Raw genomic sequence first — 19,360 nt, 5'->3', positions numbered from 1 at the left:
CCCTTTAATCGGCCCTACTGTGTGCCTCAGACTGCCAAGGGCCTCCAGTGCCTTGTCTCCTAATTGTCAGCAGCCCTTTGCAGAAGGCATCCTTAACTCATTGTGCAGATGCAGAAACTGAGGCTTAAAGAGCCTGCGGGCTTGCCCAAGGCCACATATTCATTAGTAAATATAAAAGCACCTACTCTGTGCCAGGTCCTCCGAAGACAATGGTGGGCAAAACAAAGGGGTCCTTGCCCTTGTGAACCTTACAGTCTAGAGGGAACCAAGAAGAGGTGGGAGCCCAGATTTGTTTTTAATATCACTGCTTTATTGAGCTATATTCATGTGCCATATAATTCACCCTTCGAAGTGTACCATTCAGTGGTTTTTAATATATTTACAGAGTTGTGCAATTTTAGAACATGTCCCATCATCTCTGAAAGAAACCACGGTCCCATTTGTAGTCACTTCCCAATTCCCTCCAATCCCCTTCTCCCCCAGCGCTAGGCAACCTCTTATCTCCTTTCTGTCTCTGTACATCTGCCTATTCTGGACATGTCATATGAACGGAATCATTCAGTATGTGGTCTTTTCTGACTGGTTTATTTCACTTAGCATAATGTTGTCAAGGCTGGTACGTGTTGTAGCATGCCAGCATTCTTCTTTTGCCAGGTGAGATCTCATTGTGTGGGTAACCATGTTTCATTTATCTCTCCATCAGTTGACAGGCATTTCCACTTTTTGATCATCATGAATAAGGCTGCATTGAGCCTTCAGACACAAGAGTTTGTGTGGCAGGAACCCAGATTTGAACCCACTTCTGCCCATCTCCAGAGCCTAACCACTGCCCCTCATGACAGGAACAGGCAAATAGCAAAGGCTGAGGGGCTCTGTTTTGAGCATCCCGAAACTCAGGGGATACAGGGGAGTAACTGAACAGTCTGAGCAGCATCAGCAGTGGAGCTTGAATGTGGTGTCTTTCTGGCTTGCTCACTAACAGAGCATGTGTTACAATCACTCATGGCTCTTCCCTGAGCCAGTCACCTTCTAACCTGTTTCCCTCTTATGACAAAAGGAGGGTTTTGTGACACTGTCCATTATTGATAGAAGGGAAGGGATTGTGTGCGTAGAGCCCGGCAAGCTCTGCCAAGTCTATGGTGAACCCATCCTATACCTATGGCCTTAATGAGCTCAGCTGGCTCCTGGAGCAAGCCTTTCCTGACCTCCACATCACAGACCCCACACACTCTGTTCTCTGGTTGTCTATAGTATCCTCCCTCCATTCACAGCACTCAATCTATTGTCTCATCTCTGTCTGTGTTCTTATCTGCCTCCTCCCCGGACCCAGGGAGAAAAGATTGTTCATTGTTCTATTCCAAGCACCTAGCACAGTCCTTGGCACCTTGGAGGTACTCGGGGAAGATTATGGAAGGAAGCAGACAAGCCAGCAAACAGCACCAGGGAGCTGCTGCTCTCATCCTGCTGCCTGGTCCTGGCAGCCAGCCCTGTGGAAGGCTGCCTGGTCCAAGGTGGCAGCATGTACTAAGAAGGAACAGAACACTAACAGCTCTTGAGTCCCCCAAGCCAGGGTCACCATAATCACAAATGGGGAAATGGGGAGACAATGGGGCAGAGTGGGCAGCAGATGGCATTTGCCGACACCTGACAAGCCCAAGGGCCCCACTGTTTATTTCTCAGCCACGCCTGCAGTCCTTGGTGCAGCCCTGGCCTACTTTCAAGCTCATTATATGCTTCTGCTGGAGCGAAATGCTCACCCTGCCCCTGGTTTCTGGGACCTGCCCTTTCAGGCCCTTCACTTGGCATTTTACTGCGTCCAAGATTCGCCACTTACCAAAAAACCCCAACTGATTAAAACTTGCAATTAATTTCTTAAAACAGTGGATCTTAATTCACTCAGAAATCTTACAGGTTAATTCAGATACTTCAGTCCTGGAGAACTGGTTTTCTCCCTATTGCTTTGTTATCCGAGCTTCGTCACTTCTCTTGGGTTTTTCAGTTTGTAATTCAGATATTCCCAGACAAACTGCTTTGGGGTGGCACGTCTCTCTAAGATTATTCTTGCTGCGATAAATATGTTATTCCCCAAAGGGAGCATCTTGCTTTCTTCTTTGCCTTTCCAACACTTAACTCTAGGCTACATGTGTCACGTCTGGTTCCTTACAGCCATGACTGGGCATCTTCTGCCCCACCCCCACCTTACCCATTCCTGCTGACTGCCTGCCATGCTTCTCCTTCACCTTTCTCAGAAAAGCTGTTAGCATCTCAGAGCCGAAGGGTGGCGGAGCTGAACACAGAGAGCTCATCTCGTCCAATGTCTGTGACTTACAGATAATGCAATGACACCTTAGGAACGGGACCAGAAGTAGCATTCAGGTCTCCTGAGTCCCTTCTCCACATGGATGCCTTTCCATAATTATAGCGGGTAACCGGGAGCCCACCATTCCACACACGTGGCTGAATAACCCCTGAACTTATCCTGCAGTTCGTCTTCCCACTCAGCTCCGCTTCCCGTGATCTCACCCACCATCTTGGTGTTTCACAACCGAAAAGGACGGTGTGTTCTCTTCAAACTTGGAGATTTCCCCGAATACTCTTCCTAGATCATTTGTGGGAAATAGAAAATCAATTGTAAGAAATGTGTTAGAGGATCTGTACTGGTCATTTGGGGATTTCACTGGGAAAATCGTCTGTCTCTTTCTGCTTTTGCTCTCTTGGCTTTACATTTCTTCTCCCAGATATGGGTGAAACATTTCTGCCAGAAAACCTTTCTTCTCCCAGATATGAGTGATTCATCGGACCCCATCCGGGCCTTGGGTTCCAGCAGGGTTACAGAATTTCTCAGGAGAGCAAATAAAAGCAGCAAAGGCTGCATTCGTGCCCCGTCCGAAGCAGACTCGATGCTTTTCTCAGTTCTGGTAGAGTCTCATTTTGTGATGACAATAGGGAAATGTCTGTTTGTGGTCAGGGGGTACTTTTCCCCATCACACAATGGTCTGAAGACCAAAGAAAGTGATCGATGAATCCCCTGTCCAGCAAGGAGAGGAGATGATAGATTTTTAAGTCACTAGCCCTCTGACATGCAGGTTTCAGGCCCGGGGCTTCGGCAGTTTGCCTTCCTCTCCTCCTCATCCTTCTATAGCCCCTGTGTAGGGCCAGCAGACTCTGGTCCCCAGGGCCATCGCTCGCCCGAGCCTGGGCACTGGTGGGGCAAGGCAGACAGTCCTCTTGCCTCAGTGGATTTCAAACCTTGAAGTGCAAATGGCAGGTGTTGGCTCTTCTGTGCCTTTCAGAGCATCCGCCTGGCTCTTTTATGAGATGACAGACACTTTCATCTCAGCTTTGGCCCCATTTTTCTCCTTCTCAGCAAGGCTCCAAAGACAGGCGACAAGGCAAGAACAAGGAAAGAAGGCTCATTCACAGCTGCATCCCTGCTGGGCGGGGCGACCTGGCCTGTGCGTCTTCCAGCCGTGTCCCTTTGAGCCTTGGAGGCTGGGAAGGGAGCACCGAGGACCAGGTTAAGAGGGGTCCTTCCCCCTGGGTGCCTGCAGGAAGTTGCATTGCATCCTGGGAACACTCTAATCATCCCTTTGCTTTGTGCCTTCCACCTCAATCCAGTGGAGAGGGGCTTCGGAGCCTTTCTTTTTCTTTTTCTTTTCTTTTAAATCTCAAGGTACTTTTCTGAGACCCAGAGCTGAGAATATAACACATCTCTTACTCTTTTGCTTTGTGTGTATATGTTCACACATACCCTTCGTTCTCTGCTGTATCTGTTCATGATCTTGCTTTTCTGGTTTTCTTTCCTTTAAAAGACCAAACGGGGTTTCCTTCCCATATTGCTCTCAAAGAAAGGAGGGGAGCCTCTGCCCTCTCCTAAATCCTAATTCCTTCCTTCTATCTATCCATCCTATACTTTACCTGTTTCTTATGGAGTTTCCCTCTCCATAGAACAAAGCAGAGTGCTTGCTCCTAGCAGACATTCTCCTCTCCATCTGGCTTCCCCACTCCCTGCCCGTCCTGGCTCCCTCGCCCACCACTTGTCTCCTGGCCTCCACCCACCCCAAATCCACACCATTCCCTGACCCAGCATTCCCTTTCATGCCTCTGTACGTCTGCTCATGCATCTTCTCTGGTCCAGGGTGTCCTTCTTTTTCCGGATCCCCATCCACAGCTTTACCTGGCTCAACTCTTGTTTCTATGAAGGCTTCCTGCTGCCATGCCAGACAGCTAGCAACTCCCTCGCCTGTGCACTTGGAGCTCTCACCCCACATGGCATTAAAACTATGACCCGTGTGTTTCTCAGGGCTCCCAGCCTTGGGCTCACCTTTGAGTCACTATGCCGAAGGCTTTGTCCCCAACCCACTGGGGTAGGGGCTCCAGCTCTGGATCATCTCCAGCCCCCTAACTATTTCTGGGACTCCTCAGGGAACACTGTGGGTATTTACTCTAAGGAGCCACCATGAAACCACCACCTGCACGCACCAGAGTTGGGTTTCCTGTCCTGGCCCCTGGGAGGCCACACAGCAGCCACACCGCGCTCTGCCAGAGTGCCCAAGTCCCCACAGTGTCCTCCCGCTGCAATGAGGAGAACCGTCCCCCCGCATTACATTCCACCAGGGCACCCTCACCGTGCTGCTTCATGCAGAGATTTTTGTTGAGACAGCTCTGTCAGGTTTTACTTGTCCCCTTCTCTTGGACTCAGACATGGATCATTGGGATCTGGGCCAAAGGGTGCTCTGATGAAGACCAGGCACCGGCCTCAGTCAGAACTGCATTGCCTTCTGCTGTCTAAGATGATGTCCTTCAGTCAGGGTCTGTGCCTTCCCCAAAGATACGTTACTTCCCCCAAAACCCCTTAAGCCTTAGAATTCAAAAACTTGTTGGCAGGCCTGTCCTGCCAGAATTCCAGATGTGCCCTGACATGGCTGAATCCTAAAACAAATACAATATAGGCCAAGGAGGCACACACACCACAATTCCACTTTCCTTGCCCAGAACAGACATCAGTAATCAATCACAGCACAGTTTCTGTCCAGGGAAGCCATGAGGGTTCCTGTCAACACACCTGTCAGAGGTACCACAGACCACATCTGTCTGTGCTGTGAAGGCTCTCTGAATCCTCTTGTTTTCTTTTACCTTTCATAACTTTCGGCACTCTGTCTTGTCTGGGCTCATCTAAGTGGTAATAACAAAACTAATGGCTGCCATCTCCTGAGAGCTTACCTTGACTCGGGCACTATTCGAAGTACCTCTTATTAAACACATTTAATCCTCACAATCATATGAAGTAAGTGCCATTATTATCCCCATTTCACAGATGAGGAACCTGAGACACAGGAACTACAGGTTCCCAAATCAGAAACTGTATCCTACCCGCCTTTGTCATTTCAGTGGTTCAGCCAACATTTTTATTAGGCAGCCACGTGTGCCAGGTGTTGCAATAGACCCTGGGGACAGAAGTAGAACCTAGCACATTGCTTAGTGTAGCCCTTAAGAAATCATGTATTTGGATCACAGTTTTCATAGAGAGAGAAGAGGATGGGAGCTAAATTCAGGAATGGGGGAGCTGAATTGGAGACTGAGGGAGAAGGCTCATTCAAGGAGTTTAAAATGAATGGGAGAGGAAAGAATAGAGCTGGAGTCTGACTAATGTCTTTTATTCCCTAACAGCCCTCGATTTTCTTGTAGAGGGAGCTAGTTCCTCCCTAACACCCCCAAGCTCAGCTGATGGCATCAGAATTTGTGAAAGAGCCAAAGCCACCTGGGGTGTAGGTGGGGCTAGTGAGGGAGGACCCTCTCTGCCACATCCCCCTCGGTCTCAGTGTTCTGACAGAGGCGGCTATCCCAGCCCCGAGCAGGGTGTCAGAGCTACCGCAGGTGACTCTTACAGCCCTCGCGACAGTGCCATCACCACCAGGTACACTCTTGTGACTTTTGATAAACCCATGTAGTTGAATGATCACCATCAAAATCGAGATATAGAACAATTCTATTACTCCAAAAATTATTTTGTGCCCGTCATCAACCCCCACCCCCAGCCCCTGGTAACCCCTGGCTTTTCTCTCTAATTTTGCCTTTTCCAGACATAGGATAAATGGAATCATATGGCGTGTTGTAACTTCATTTTTTTACTTATCATTATATGAGGATGTTCCCATGTCATTCTACTTTCTTCCAAAGTGTTATTTTTTAATGACTGCCAGGCACTCTCTGTCTCACGTGCTCTCCACTTTGCTACAGCAGCGGCAGCCTCTCAGAGAGTAGAAATGAGAGATAGAAGGTCACGTTGGAAAGAACAGGGCAGAATGGATCTGGTTAATGCTTGTCCCCCTTACGAGGAGGTGCTGGCTTTTCTGCCTGCAGGCCAAAGTGGCCGAGCGCCACGTAGGCACACCGGACAATGCCAAACCACAACAAACAACACCGATGTTTGTCTCCACAACAAACAACACCGATGTTTGTCTCCAGCTTGGTGCCTTTAGAGCCCTTACTTACACACGGCACCTTCTGGATTCTTGGGCTCAGATCCAGAGTTTTCTCCTAGAAATAGAGATAAGAATGTCCACCCCACGGCAATTGAGAGGTGGAAAGGAGACAGTGTATGTGACCTCAAGGACCCGCACTTGGGCTGGTTTTCCATTCCTTCCTCCACTCTCTAACCTTCCCCAAATGTCTGGATCCACCTCCCTTTAAAAAGCAAAGATGAGTGGATGGTAAGGAAAAATATGGAAGACAAGTTGTCACCTAGTTAAAGCTGTCCCCCAACCATCATCAGAAGGATTGAAAGAGAATTGAAGAAAGGGAGCACTTCGGAAAGACTAACACAACTGTCAACATCATGACCCATTGGGAACAAATCCACAAGGGTCTCCAGAATCTGCTCCCTGGCTGCAGAACACGTCCCCTCCGTGTGGGATAGGAGCGGGAGCTGGTGACACTTGTAGCTCTCGGTACCAAAACAGCCAAGGTCTTTTCTGCCTTCATTTTGAGTGGTGATGTTTTAGTGTTTCTTCCCCACCCCAACCCCATATTTTCTTCTCCCTCTTCCCGTGTCCTGCTTGAACTTCTCCCAGCAAAGCAGAGTCAGGATCTTAGTGTGTTGCTATGGAAAGAATGGCGACATCACTTGCGAGTTTATGAAAGAAAGGAATAAAATAGGACAAGCAGGATTTTTTTTTTTAAGTGTTACGAAACTGGAAGAAAAACTGTTCCACCACTAAATATATCCACTTACAAAATCAGCAGACGTTAGGGCTTACACGGCGTCAGTCTCTCAGTCCTGCAGAACACTCTTTGCAGAGCATCTAGGTTGGTGTCTGGAATATTCCATGTTGGCCACATGGATGACATGGCAGCCGTGCAAGGGGAACCTTTGAATAACTGAACTCCATTTTGTTTGTTTCTTTTAAAGGCCTTCCTCCTGTTCCCGCTCCCCCCGCCATTTCCTGTGTCAAGTCACCCCAACTTTGACCCCCATGAGTTCCTTCCAAAAGCCAAGCCTCATAGCCTGGGCTTGAACCCCAGCTCTGCCATGGACTAGCTCTAGTCCTTGAGCATGTTAGTCCACACCTCTGAGCTTCAGTTTCCATATTTGTAAAACACCTGCTTTCAAGGTTTTGTGAAGTTTAGCAATAATACGTGAAGCACGTGGCCCAGTGGCCAGCACAGATCTATTAACAGCAGTGTCCTATGATAGAAACTGATTCTCTTGCCTTCTAGTCACATGGCCATGGGCTGCGTAGGGGCAGTTGAGCTTGTGTCTGTCATCCTGCCGACAGAGCCAGCCAGGTGGCCCCATCAGGTATGGACCCCACCTCAAGCCTTCCTCAGCATCCTTCATGCATTAAGATTACCTGTCAGTCTTGAAGTCACACTCTTGGTTGATATCTTGGGTCTGTTCTGGCTCACTATTGCTGCTTAAAAAAATGACCCTACAACTTAGGAATTTCAAACAGAAATGGATTATACCTCATAATTCTGTGAGTGAGAAGTTCAGGCAGAGTGTAGCAGTTGGGCTCATCTACTCCGTGATGGCTGGGGAACTCAGTTGAGTGCCTTAACATGACGGAACTAGAGCAGCTGGGGGCTGGCTGAGTATCTCTCTCTCCATGTGGGTAGCTTGGGTTTCCTCACAGCGTGGCAGCCTCAGGGTGGTCAGACTTCTTACATGGCGGCCCAGAGCTCCAAGGGGAAGGAAGCAGACACTGTATGTCCTCCTGAAGGCCTTGGCCCAGAACTGTCTGTAATAGTGTCACTTTCACCACATTCTACACGCCAAAGTAGTCATAAGGCAGCCCAGTTTTTAGGGGGGGTAAGGATGGGGACATGTACCCCACCTATCAGTGGGAAAAGTATCAAAGAATGTGTGGCCATCTTTAATCTGCCACAACGTCACCACATCTACCTGCCTGTTTGCCCTAGAAGGGAAGTTTGAGAAGCTGAAGGTGGAACCTAAGAGCAGAACCCAAAGGCAGGGCTGACATCACTGGTCACAGGTGAAGGTGGAGTTTGGATAGCACACCTTTCAGGGTAGAAGGCTGCTTGAAGATTTTTATGCAAACTAGAATTCTGGAATGGCCCCGAATTGTGAAAGCTCCATGCTACACTCTCTGACAGGTTCCTATCGGTAACACAGCCACCCCTCAATTTCTCTAGAGCGTAAGTGCTATGTGTTCACACATCAGGTTTGCTTAAAGTGAGGCATTTCCGTTTCCAAGTCACTTTGCTCTTTCCTGATGAAAGGTGAGTCCAGATTTTCAAAACTGGCAGAATCAGCCGGGCTGGTTCTCCAGGCCACAATCGCCTGGAAAGAAGATATCCCTGCTTTGTGTGGTGTATTCTTTTCCTGAGGCTGCCCTAACAAAGCACCAACTGGGGAGCTTACACAAGAGAAATTCACTGTGTCTCAATTCTAGAGGCCAAAAGTCTGAACGAAGACAGGTAGGGCCATGCTCCCTCAGTAGGAATCTAGGGAAGGATCTCTTCCATACCTCTCTCCTAGCTTCTGGTCGCCTGAGGCATTCCTTGGCTTTTGTAGATGGCCGTCTTCTCCCTGTGTCTCTTCACGCCATCTTCCTTCGTGCAAGTCTGTCTCTGCTTCCAAATTTCCTCATTTTATAAGGATACCAGTCCTATTGGATTAGGGCCCATCCTAATAACCTTATTTTAAGTAGATTATCTCTGTAAAGACCCTATTTCCAGATACACTCACATTCTGAGGTACTAGAGGTTAGGACTTCATCATATGGGGGGAACACAATTCAACCCATAACAAGTGGTGAGCAGAGATGGACTTGGGCTAAACCCTGACCTCATGCCATCTCTCTCTCTCTCTCTCTCTCTCTCTCTCTCTCTCTCTCTCTCTCTCTCTCTCTCTCCCCCCATAACCCAGGCGTCCAAAATATAAACTCCAGAGGGCAGTATTCCCAGTGCCCTAAATAGTGCCGTCATATGTTAGGCCATCAGTACGTTTTTTGTTGAATGAATGAATGAATGAACAAACCAGTCAACCAATGAACGAACAGCCAGTGGCCTTGACAGAGAGAGCAGAAGACCCAACCTGCCCCATACCCTGTGAGTTGAACCTAAGTGGCTGGGTAGTTAAGGGCCTCTGAGTAGTTACTGCTGTGATTGCTTCTGCTGCTAACAATACAGGAGTATTGACAGACCTCTGATCCTCCTTTGAAGTTGAATCAGCAATATCCTGCTATTCAGAAAAATGTAGGTGAGACTATATAACTTCCTCTACTGTCAGCTGTTACGAGAGGATACTAATTTGTCGTCCCCTTGAAGTCAAATAATTGCCAAATGAGGTTCTCAGTGGGCCTGTGTTCTGCAAATTGCATTCGACACCAAGGAAAGGTGCAGGATAGAGGATAAAGTAATGGGGTGTGACTGATGTGCAGTAAATGTCGATCGAACACCTACTGAGCAGGCCCCTGTGCTCTGAGATGTGAAAGACACAGCGATGCAGAGGGCAAGGTCCTTGCCCGGAATGAGCTCTTGACCCACGGGGGGAGAGATACCTGGACAAGTAACTCTAATAGAACCCTGTGGACACTTCACATTGTGTGCTTTGAGAGCAGGAGAGGGAGCAAACACTCTGGCAGAGGGACTGGGACAGATTCTGTGGGAGATCAGGAGTTTGAGCTCGATTTGAAAGACAGGCTCAGTTGGCCTTCGATAGGAAGATTTGGGAGGGAGAGCCATTCCAGGCAGAGAGAACTGCACGGACGAGGCCTGGCGGTGGGTGTGGGACGGGCAGGTTCCAAAAGAATCAGTGCAGGTGAGGGGGGATCAGAAACCCAGGCAATATCAGCAGGGCTTTGATGACGACACTGAGGAATTTGGACAATATTTGAGGAGCGCTGAGAAGCCATTGCAGGGTTTAGAGGAAGGAGTGGTGTGCCATCATCTGTTTTTGAGGTGGATCACAGGGCAGCAGTTTGGACAATGCCCTGGAAAAATTCGATGGCTGAGTATGGGGGACCCGTGGGAAGGTCCTTGTGACAGTGCAGGTGACACAGGAGGAAGGCCTGACCTGCGGCAGAAGACACAATAGAATGGCTAGTTCTTTCTTTTTTTTTTTTCTTTGTCTTTTGTTTCCTTTTTCAATTATAGTTGATATTCAATATTTTTGTATATTAGTTTCAGGCCAGTACTTTCTGACAACTGCTCAAGTGGGATGACAGCCGAGATTTACGACCCTACCTAGTAGGAGAACAGAGTGGGAATAACCCCCATCCCCCATCTTAGAGCAGCCTCCACAGAAGCAACACCCATGCTCCCCAACTCAGGTCTCCTGAAAAGTGGTTCGCCTGACACCAGTGCTTCTCAAACTCAGCTGCCCATTGGAATCACCTAGGGGGCTTTAAAAAATACAGATGCCTGAACCCCACCACCAGGCAGTCTGACTTAATTGGTATGGTGTGTGGCCTGAGCGCTGGGGTATTTTAAGAGCTCCCCTGCTTATGCCAGTGAGGAGCCAAGGGTGACAGCCCCTGCCTCTGCCCCTGCCCCTGCCCCTGCCCTGGAGAAATGCTTTCTCTTATAAAGTTAGGCTGTCCAGCTATTGTCAGTTTGTCAGTAGCTATTAATTTATGTGCTATTTTTTTAATTAAAGGCCATGTCTGGCACTCGAAGGTAAGCGCCATGAAAATGTGAATTGTATTCATTTCCTGTGGCTGCTATAAATGAACTTTCCAAAGGTCATTCCACCATTCTGTCAAGCCAGCTGCTTCAGGATCATGGGGAACATGGAAGACCAGAGAATTCCAGGAGCTATTGGCTGCATGTCATTTGCAGTTGTTCCCTTCCAGGTGGCATATCGTGCAGACCCATCTGTAAACCAGGCCTAAGTGTGTGCTCATTCAACAGGTCGCTGGGAACTCCCATGAGGCCATAGGTGCCGGCAGGACTACACTCCCTGTGGAAGCTCTAGGGCAGAATCTGTTCCCCTCCCTTCCAGCAGCCAGAGCTGCGTTCCCTGCATTCTCTGGCTCATGGCCTTTTCCTCCATCTTCAAAGCCAGCATCTTCTCTGTGTGACTCTGCTTTCCTCAGCTGATGTCACAAGGCCTTCCGTTCTCTCACATCTCCCTCTACTTCCGTCTTATAAAGACACTTATGATGGCGTTTAGGCCCCCCCCCCCCCAGATAATCCAGGATGATCTCCCCATCTCACCATCCTTAGCTTAATCGCATCTGCAAAATCTTTTGTGCCATATAAGGTCACGCTCACAGGTTCCAGGGCTTAGGACCTGGATATCTCTGGGTGGCCCATCATTCAGCCTACCACCAGTCATAGGGGACTATGATATTTTCATTCACCTTTGCAGCCTCACAACCTAGTCCAGCTCCTGGGACATAGTGACATACTGAATGAATAGATAAACAGTATAAACTCAAAGCCTTGGCTGCTCAAAGTCGCCTTGTGTTAGGAGTCAGGCCCAGAGGGACCCTGGAGGAAAGCTGGAGGCAAGCTACAGAAGTGTCAGGCATAGAAGGATTTAACTTGGTACCTTCTAAAACACATGTCAATTCATGCCGGTCACCGCACCTACGTCCCCCTCCCCTTTCAGTGGTTTCCCGTCATCCTCACGATAAAGTCCACTGAGGCCTCTGCTTGCCTTTCCCAGCTCTCCTCTTGCCTTTCTCTCTGAACACCCCATACTGCCCCTGAGATTGCACTTAGCACGCCTGCATTATCATTGCTTCTGTAATTTGCTTTCTCCTCTACTAGAATTAAACTCCGAGAGGACAGCTCTAAGCCTAGCTTGCGCCCCCCGCCCCCACATCTCCAGCCCCCAGGACAAAACCTGATGCTTGGTCGGTGCTCAAATATCTATTAAGTAAATAAAGGAACATCAGACTAATGGGTTGTTAAGAGGCAGACAATCTTGCTTTTAAGAATACTGGCTTATCAGGGGGAAATGGACTGTTTCATTCATTCCCCAATGCCTAGACTAGAGGTCTGCCTGGCAAGTCATCAAAAAATATTTGGCAGGGGTGGGATGCAAAGAACCTGCTAGACGCAGAAGGTTCAGGGAGAAGAGTGTGTGAGTGTGGGTAAGACCCTTGGAATTGTGTCTTAGGAAACCCTGAAAGCTCATCAGACAGTTGGAATGGGGTTCAGTGGAGGACAGGAAGCCGTGACTGGGCCTCAACGCAGTAAGTGCTGGAGTAAACTCAGAGCTTGGATGAGTGTGCCTGGCAGCAGACACAAAGCCAATTGGAATGGGGGAAATGGTGGAAGAAAGGAAAGTCATTCCATTTCGGTAATCCAGACGAGGTATGATGATGGCTTGGATGAATGTGGAACCATCTAGACTGTTACAGGAAATGACAGAGCTTGTGTTCAGATTGAGGAGAAGAAAAACACTCATGAGCTAAGGTATCACTCCCTGGGAACACGTATGAAGAAGGGCACGGCAGGGGGAGTGCCCACAATGACTTGTGTTTGCCATCCCGGACGACAGAAAGCTGGGTACCCCCACAGGGGTGGGAGAAGAAATGAGGAAGCCAGGTGACCATTTGGGCTTGGGACAAGTTGGGTTTGCAATCAAGATAGGACATCCTACTGTTCTTATTACGGTTGTCGTCATTACTATTACTGTTTTTATTTTCTTATTGCACGAGTGCTGGTGGGAGCCGGGCCTCCAGCTTCTGCCTAGAAGCAGGGAGGAGCCCCCCTAACATGTGGCATGGAGTGATACAAAGGTCACAGGCTGCAAACCTAGCTCAGCTTGCCCTGTGTGTTCGTGTCCTGTGGCTGCTGTAACAAACGACCACAAACTTAGTGGCTCAAAACATCAGAAGGTCTCTTACAGTTCTGGAAGTCAGAAGTCAAAAACTGAGATTCACCGCAATAAAGACAAGACATTGGCAAGGCCGGTTTCTCCCGGAGGTTCCAAGACAATCTCTCCATCTCAAGATCCTTACCTTAATTACCTCATCAAAGTCCGTTTTGCCATATAAGGTCCCATTCACAGGTTCCAGGGATTAGGACCTGGAAACCTTTGGGGACCATTATTCAGTCTGCTTTATACCCTGTGTCCTGTGCAGAGATGAGAAGTCTAGCCCCCAGATGCGATCTAAATCTGTGTGATTTTTTTGTCTAGGATTGAACGGGCTTGGATGAATGGCTTTGTGGAGAACATTGTACCAGAGAGTACAAGTAAACCTTCATCCTTTATCCCAGGCTTTGAGGTGAAGGGAAGTCTCTTCGAGGTAGAGATAAAAGAGGTTCAAGAGACAGCTGTATGTTTGGTGATGCAAAGGATGGGTAGGAGCACTGGAGGGAGGGCGGGCAGACAGAAGAGAGAGAGATCTGACAGAATCGGTGATTGCTGGAAAGTCCTGTCTCGCCCTGATCTGTGTCTGGGGAATAGAGAAATCTCACTACTCTCCTGGCTCCGGGAAGAAGACGGAGTGTGCATGAACCACCCAAAGAATGAAATGAAAAGGTTACATAGGGAATTGTCAATATGATAAATCCCTACTGTCTCACAGCCTTTCTAAACGTTTTGATAGCAGAATTTGATGGATTGTAAATCAGAGTCGGCCCATCTTAAACATTTGATAGTGCCTTATTTATTTATGTACATGACATGGGAAACCAGAATTCATTCCTTTTTCTTTCTGTCGCAGCAATAATTTTTTTTTTTTTTCCGCTTTCAGAAACACATCACTCTTCTCCCAGCCCTGCTTTTCCATGTTTGTGGGTGTGTGGGTGTGTGTGCCTGTATGTGGTGGTGGATGTTATGATTCTTTCTACCCAGAAAAAAGGATGCTTTGCCTTGGAGAAGATGATAATTAACTGCTAAATATTAACTGTAAAAATAATGAAACCACTTTGCTTCAAACTATGTCTAAATCTTGTTGCTTTTTAAAAAATCATTTCTCAGAGAAAGAGAGGGATTAAAGATGTTCCAGGATGATCGATTTGTGATTAGAAACCCAGGCAGACACACGCAACAACAGTTTCCCGTCTTTTACAACACTAACTCCTCCTTTATAATATGTCATAATGGAGCTGCTCTGGCGTCATCATCAGCATTGCTGCCATTTATTGAGAGTTTGCAGCTACCTCGTGTTTTGATGAGGTCTTTACAAGCATTACGCCGTTTGTGGCATCCTGACAATCCCGAGATGTAGGCATTAGCTCCAGATTTATAGATAAAGAAACCACATCTAGGACAGGTGAAGTATCTTGCCAGCGTCATCCAACTGGTAGGTGTTGGAGAGAGCCTCAGTTCACACCCAGGTCTGTTCTAATGCCAAAGCTAGCAGACTTCCCCACTCTGCTTAATTGGCTTCTCAGGGACCAATTCGGCTTAAAACACATTGATCTCACCATGACATTGGGAACAGACAGCCACCCAGCAGAACCCATTGCCCCAACACAACCACTTCTAAGAGAAACTTCACCCACCTGCCCCAGGCAGTCGGCCATTAAAGTCTTATAATGATGACAAAGGACTAGATTCTGATTCCTCTCACCACACCTGCACTCTCTCCCTTCCCAGATATCATAGTTGGCTTTACCCAAATACAGGCTCAAGTCACCTCGAAGAGCCTTCCGACTTCGATGCCCTGTGGACCTTCTTGATTCTGCCTTTTCTCTTTTAGCTTCTGTCATTAAAGGCAGAATATGGTATTTGGGGGCAAAGCGTTTATAAGCTATCAAGACAGTGCTTCATTTTGGCTACTTCCAAAAACAATATGCTATAGTTTTATTTTTGAATCCACTTTCTCCAAACTATTCCTTGGGATTCAAGTTTCTTCTAATATTTGCTCTAGATGCACAGACAACTCCCCTCCTCCTTTTTGGAGTTGTTCGGAGCTCTCAACTCACCTCATATTTATCTATTCCTGAACTGTCCAAAGTAGGGAAAAGAAGAACTTTTCTTCCACAATATGACCATTGAAGAGTTTTGTTTTCATGTTGATAATTAACAGGAACACAGTTGTACTTTTCCGTGAAGCTTTTTGAGACCTTTCAAAAAAGAAGTATCTTTGAGGAGAATAGAATTTGTCAATAATAACTGAACAATTTGAAAATTACTTTGCCATGAACATGGAATGTCACAAGTAGTCAGTGAGTCTCCGCCTCTGTTTTCATTGGTACTTGTTATTGTGTCAAGTTTGCTCTTTCTCGATAGATCAATCCTCTCCTCAGAGGCTTTCCCTGATTATTTCATGGAAAGTAGCTCTTCAGTCTCCATCACATCACTTTTAGAAACTCTTTACAGAGCACTTACCACGATCCGTAAGTTCTTTGTTTTCTATTTCTTTTCTGCCTCCCGCTCCTAGACCATTAGTGCCTTGAGAGTAGGAATGTTATGCCTTATTTCCTGAGTATCTAAAACAGTGTCGGCATACAGCCAGCACTCAAGAATGAATGAATGAACGATCGAAGGAATGTATGTCTGATAATGTGTGTCTTTTGAAAGGTCCATGTTTCTGTTTCTAAAAAATCAGGTCTTCTGCTGTATTTCCCTTTTAAAATACAAGGGGTGTTTGGGGCTGGAAATGGAGCATCAAGCTGGAAATGGGTGGCAAGAAGTGCTTCGCACAGCCAGCTTGCAATACTTCTAGGGAGGGTTTAAAGGATGATGTGGTCAGATTCGTGTTTAGAAACGTGATGCTCAATCATGGCATCAGTTGTCAGGTATGTCGTGGCAAGAAATCTGTTTCTAAAAATGAACTGTTGGAGTTTATAAATGACTCACTTTTCTTGATTAGCAAGGACTCAAGGTTGTCCCTATAGAGATGTCACTCCCAATAACGTCCTAAGATTCTTTCTTAAGGAAGAGGGAATGGTGTGGAATAATAGCCAACACAACAAGAATGAGAGAATGTTGCAAATGGGCGTGTCACCTAGCACATCTATCATGGCAGGAAATGGCTGAGAATTGCTGTTTTAGAAAGAAATAGTGGCAGAGGTTGGCCTGAAACTCTGTCAGGATATTTTCAGTGATAGGTGACAGAAAAATCCCATCAAACTGGCTTAAGCAAACTGACATAATGTAGAAGTCCGGGAAGATGTTGGGTTCGGGAGTAGCAGTATCTAGTGGGATGTGATCAGGACTCATTCTCTGCCTCTCTTAGCTTGGCTTTCCTCTCAGCTCTCAGGCATGTTCCCCCTCACGTGGCAATATGGCCACTGGCGCTTCTGGGCTTACGTCCAATCCCTTCACCAATGCCACCAGAAAAGGAGTACATTTTTCTCCCAATGGTTCCAAAAAAGGCTCCAGCATGGAGCCCGCACTGGTTCTGACTGCTCCACTGGGTCACCAGCCCATTCTTTACTCACATAATGTTCTCAGTGGTCAGGCCCGAGTCACATGCCTACTGCTGCGGGATCCACATAGGCCAAGAGTGGGTAGGGGTCTTTCTCTAGAAAGAACTGGCTTGCCATTGCCAAAGGAAGAAGGAAAGAATGCTGGACAGGCAATGCCTGCCACAAACAGGTGAAGCCCAGAGGCCAGACCACGATGTAGGGAGTTACTGGAGCTGCCGAGCAAAGCCAGGAGGAAGTCTCGGCCTAACGCAGAGGAATGAAGAATGAGAAAACGTGACGGAAGAAAAATTGGGAGGACCTAGTGCATAATAAACTACGGGTGAGGGGAGAGTGGAGAGTGGAGGAGCAGGAGTCAGCTAGGTTTCCAGCCTGACTGACTGAGTAGATTGTGGTGTGTTTTTTGTTGTTGTTGTTTTTGGAATAAAGAAACATTACAGAAAGATCAGGTTTGGGAGGCAGGTGATGAGCTTGGTTCTACATGTGCTAAATTGGAGGTGCCCACGCGACTCCCAGTGAAGATCATAGAAGCACAGAGTATATATACAGTTGGAAGAGGCACTAAGGCCAGACATTCCAGCCTCTGCCAAATTTTCCCTTCAGATACACCTTCCAGGTGTTGGTAACTGAGTTGAGTCTGTTATCCAACCTGTTGGGAATGGACCTTCCGTTTTTTTTTACCTATATGCTCTTTTCCTTGGTTTTCATAAATCATCTTGGCCTTGTTTTTGGTTTTGGTTTTTTTTAATCAGGTTTCAGTGGAGAATGGCCACTCCAGCCTTTGTCCACTTACGAGTCCACGTAGCCCATCATCACTGCCATCCAGCAGGCAGAACGGAAGGTCTGGGGCTCTGCAGAGAGGAGCTGGGACTAGAAAGTCTGTTTTGGTCGCTATCTAGCTACAGGGATGAGTTTAGAGGTTTGGAGTGGATGGGATCCCCAAGGAGCATGGAGAGAAGAGGGATGAGAAAGAGCCAAGGGCATGGAGATGCACCTATGAGAGCAGAAAGTGGACGAGGAAGCAAAGAAGGGGCTGCCAGGAGAACCGGGAGCCTGGCCCAGGGAAGCCGGGGTGTTGGGGGGGCTTGAGGAAGACAGTTCACCCCCAAGAAGCAGTAATATGGGCTCTATTTGGCAGTTGATGACAAAAGCATCAACAGAACAGGAGGACAGAATGTGCTGAGTGTGAGGGACGGACAGTGCAGTAACAGAAGGAATGAACAGCAGGAATCTCAAACTTCCTTGGAGATGTTTGATGGTTACGTTATCTGAACAACAGGTACCCTGTGTTGCAAGCTCAGAGCTCATCATGAATGGGGCCCAGAGCCAAACATTGTGCTCAAATAGCTCATTTGTACCATTTTCATCCCCCTATTGCAATGGAGAAGCTGAGGCTTCAGAAGATTGATGCAACTTGTCCAAATTCACATACTGGTGAGTGGCAGAACCAGACCTAGACGGTAAGCCTCTTTCACTCGGGAGCCTGAGTTCTTCACTGCCGCCAGAGGAAGCAAGAGTTGGAATAGTAATGTGTAGACAATGGCGGAATTGAGCAGCTTTGGGAAATTCGGTGTTGCTCTCTGTATTTGTTTTGCTTCGGTTACTTTTTTAGAGAAGTGTTTGTGACCAAAAAGGGAGGGGATCTGATGGAAGGAGATAGAGCCGAGAGAGCTGACGAGTGCTGAGCTGGAGTCAGGTGGAGGCGTTGGCCTTATAATGAGGAGTCCAGCTACTTCCTCCAAGGTGGAGAAAAAAAGAGATGAGTATAGAGATGGGGAAGAAGGTGCCCTTTGTCTTGTGACCTTCATCAGGTGACCTTGATATTCTCAGCAAGATACAAGGCGAAATCTCCTACTAAAACAGAGAGGCAAAGTTGGGGAAATTAAAAATATTGGCACAGTTGCCATAGAAATTTCTTTGGGCATGAACAAAGGACGAGAAAACAGATCTTGGAGCAGCATGACTCAGGTGAGATAAGCTGGTGTAAACATGCTGCACCTTATACACGGGTTGGCAGCTGAAGGGGGTCATGGGGGGAAAAGGGCGAGATGATCTGAAGGTAGACGGAGGAGGAGGAGGGGGCAGAACGCTCCCTCATCACTAATACCAGCTCACTAATTAAAATCACCCTTTAAGGGAACCACAGCTGCCAGTGTTAAAGGTTCATTCAATCCAGTCCTACAGGGGGAGATTCACCCCATTTTACAGCTGCAGGAACTGAGGCTGGCCATGGTGAGTGGGTGTGCTGCGTTTGGTGTTCTCTGGGTTGTGGTGTGTTTGGGACCTGTGAGGTGGACATCCTGGCTGTGGCCAGAGAAGGATGTCTCTGTTAGTAAGTGGTAGAGCTAGGATCCAAATTGAGGAGGCCGGACGCCAGGCTGTGCCCTCTTCCACCAACCAGGTGGGCACGAATGATAAGTACTGAGGGAAGCAAGGCCACTGGAGGCCCAGTCCTCACCTACTGAAGGGTGAAAAGTGTCTGAGCTTTCTAATTCATTGTGTCTGAGTAAATGACTAAATTCTGGGCTCCAGGTTCACAGGGGCCCAGGACGGGTCTGCC

The 19,360-nt window shown here is 47.7% G+C and overlaps 1 protein-coding gene across 2 annotated transcripts in view; it reads left to right on the top strand.

The window, feature by feature from the left end:
* Positions 1–19,360, top strand: part of ZHX2 (zinc fingers and homeoboxes 2) — a 144,199-nt gene that overhangs the window by 101,248 nt on the left and 23,591 nt on the right. The gene's annotated exons all lie outside the window — the stretch shown is intronic.

This window comes from Rhinolophus sinicus, linkage group LG12 (genome assembly GCF_036562045.2).
Source record: "Rhinolophus sinicus isolate RSC01 linkage group LG12, ASM3656204v1, whole genome shotgun sequence".
NCBI lineage: Eukaryota > Metazoa > Chordata > Mammalia > Chiroptera > Rhinolophidae > Rhinolophus > Rhinolophus sinicus.
Note: the sequence above shows the minus strand (reverse complement) of the source record. Positions and strands in the feature narration are given on the sequence as shown.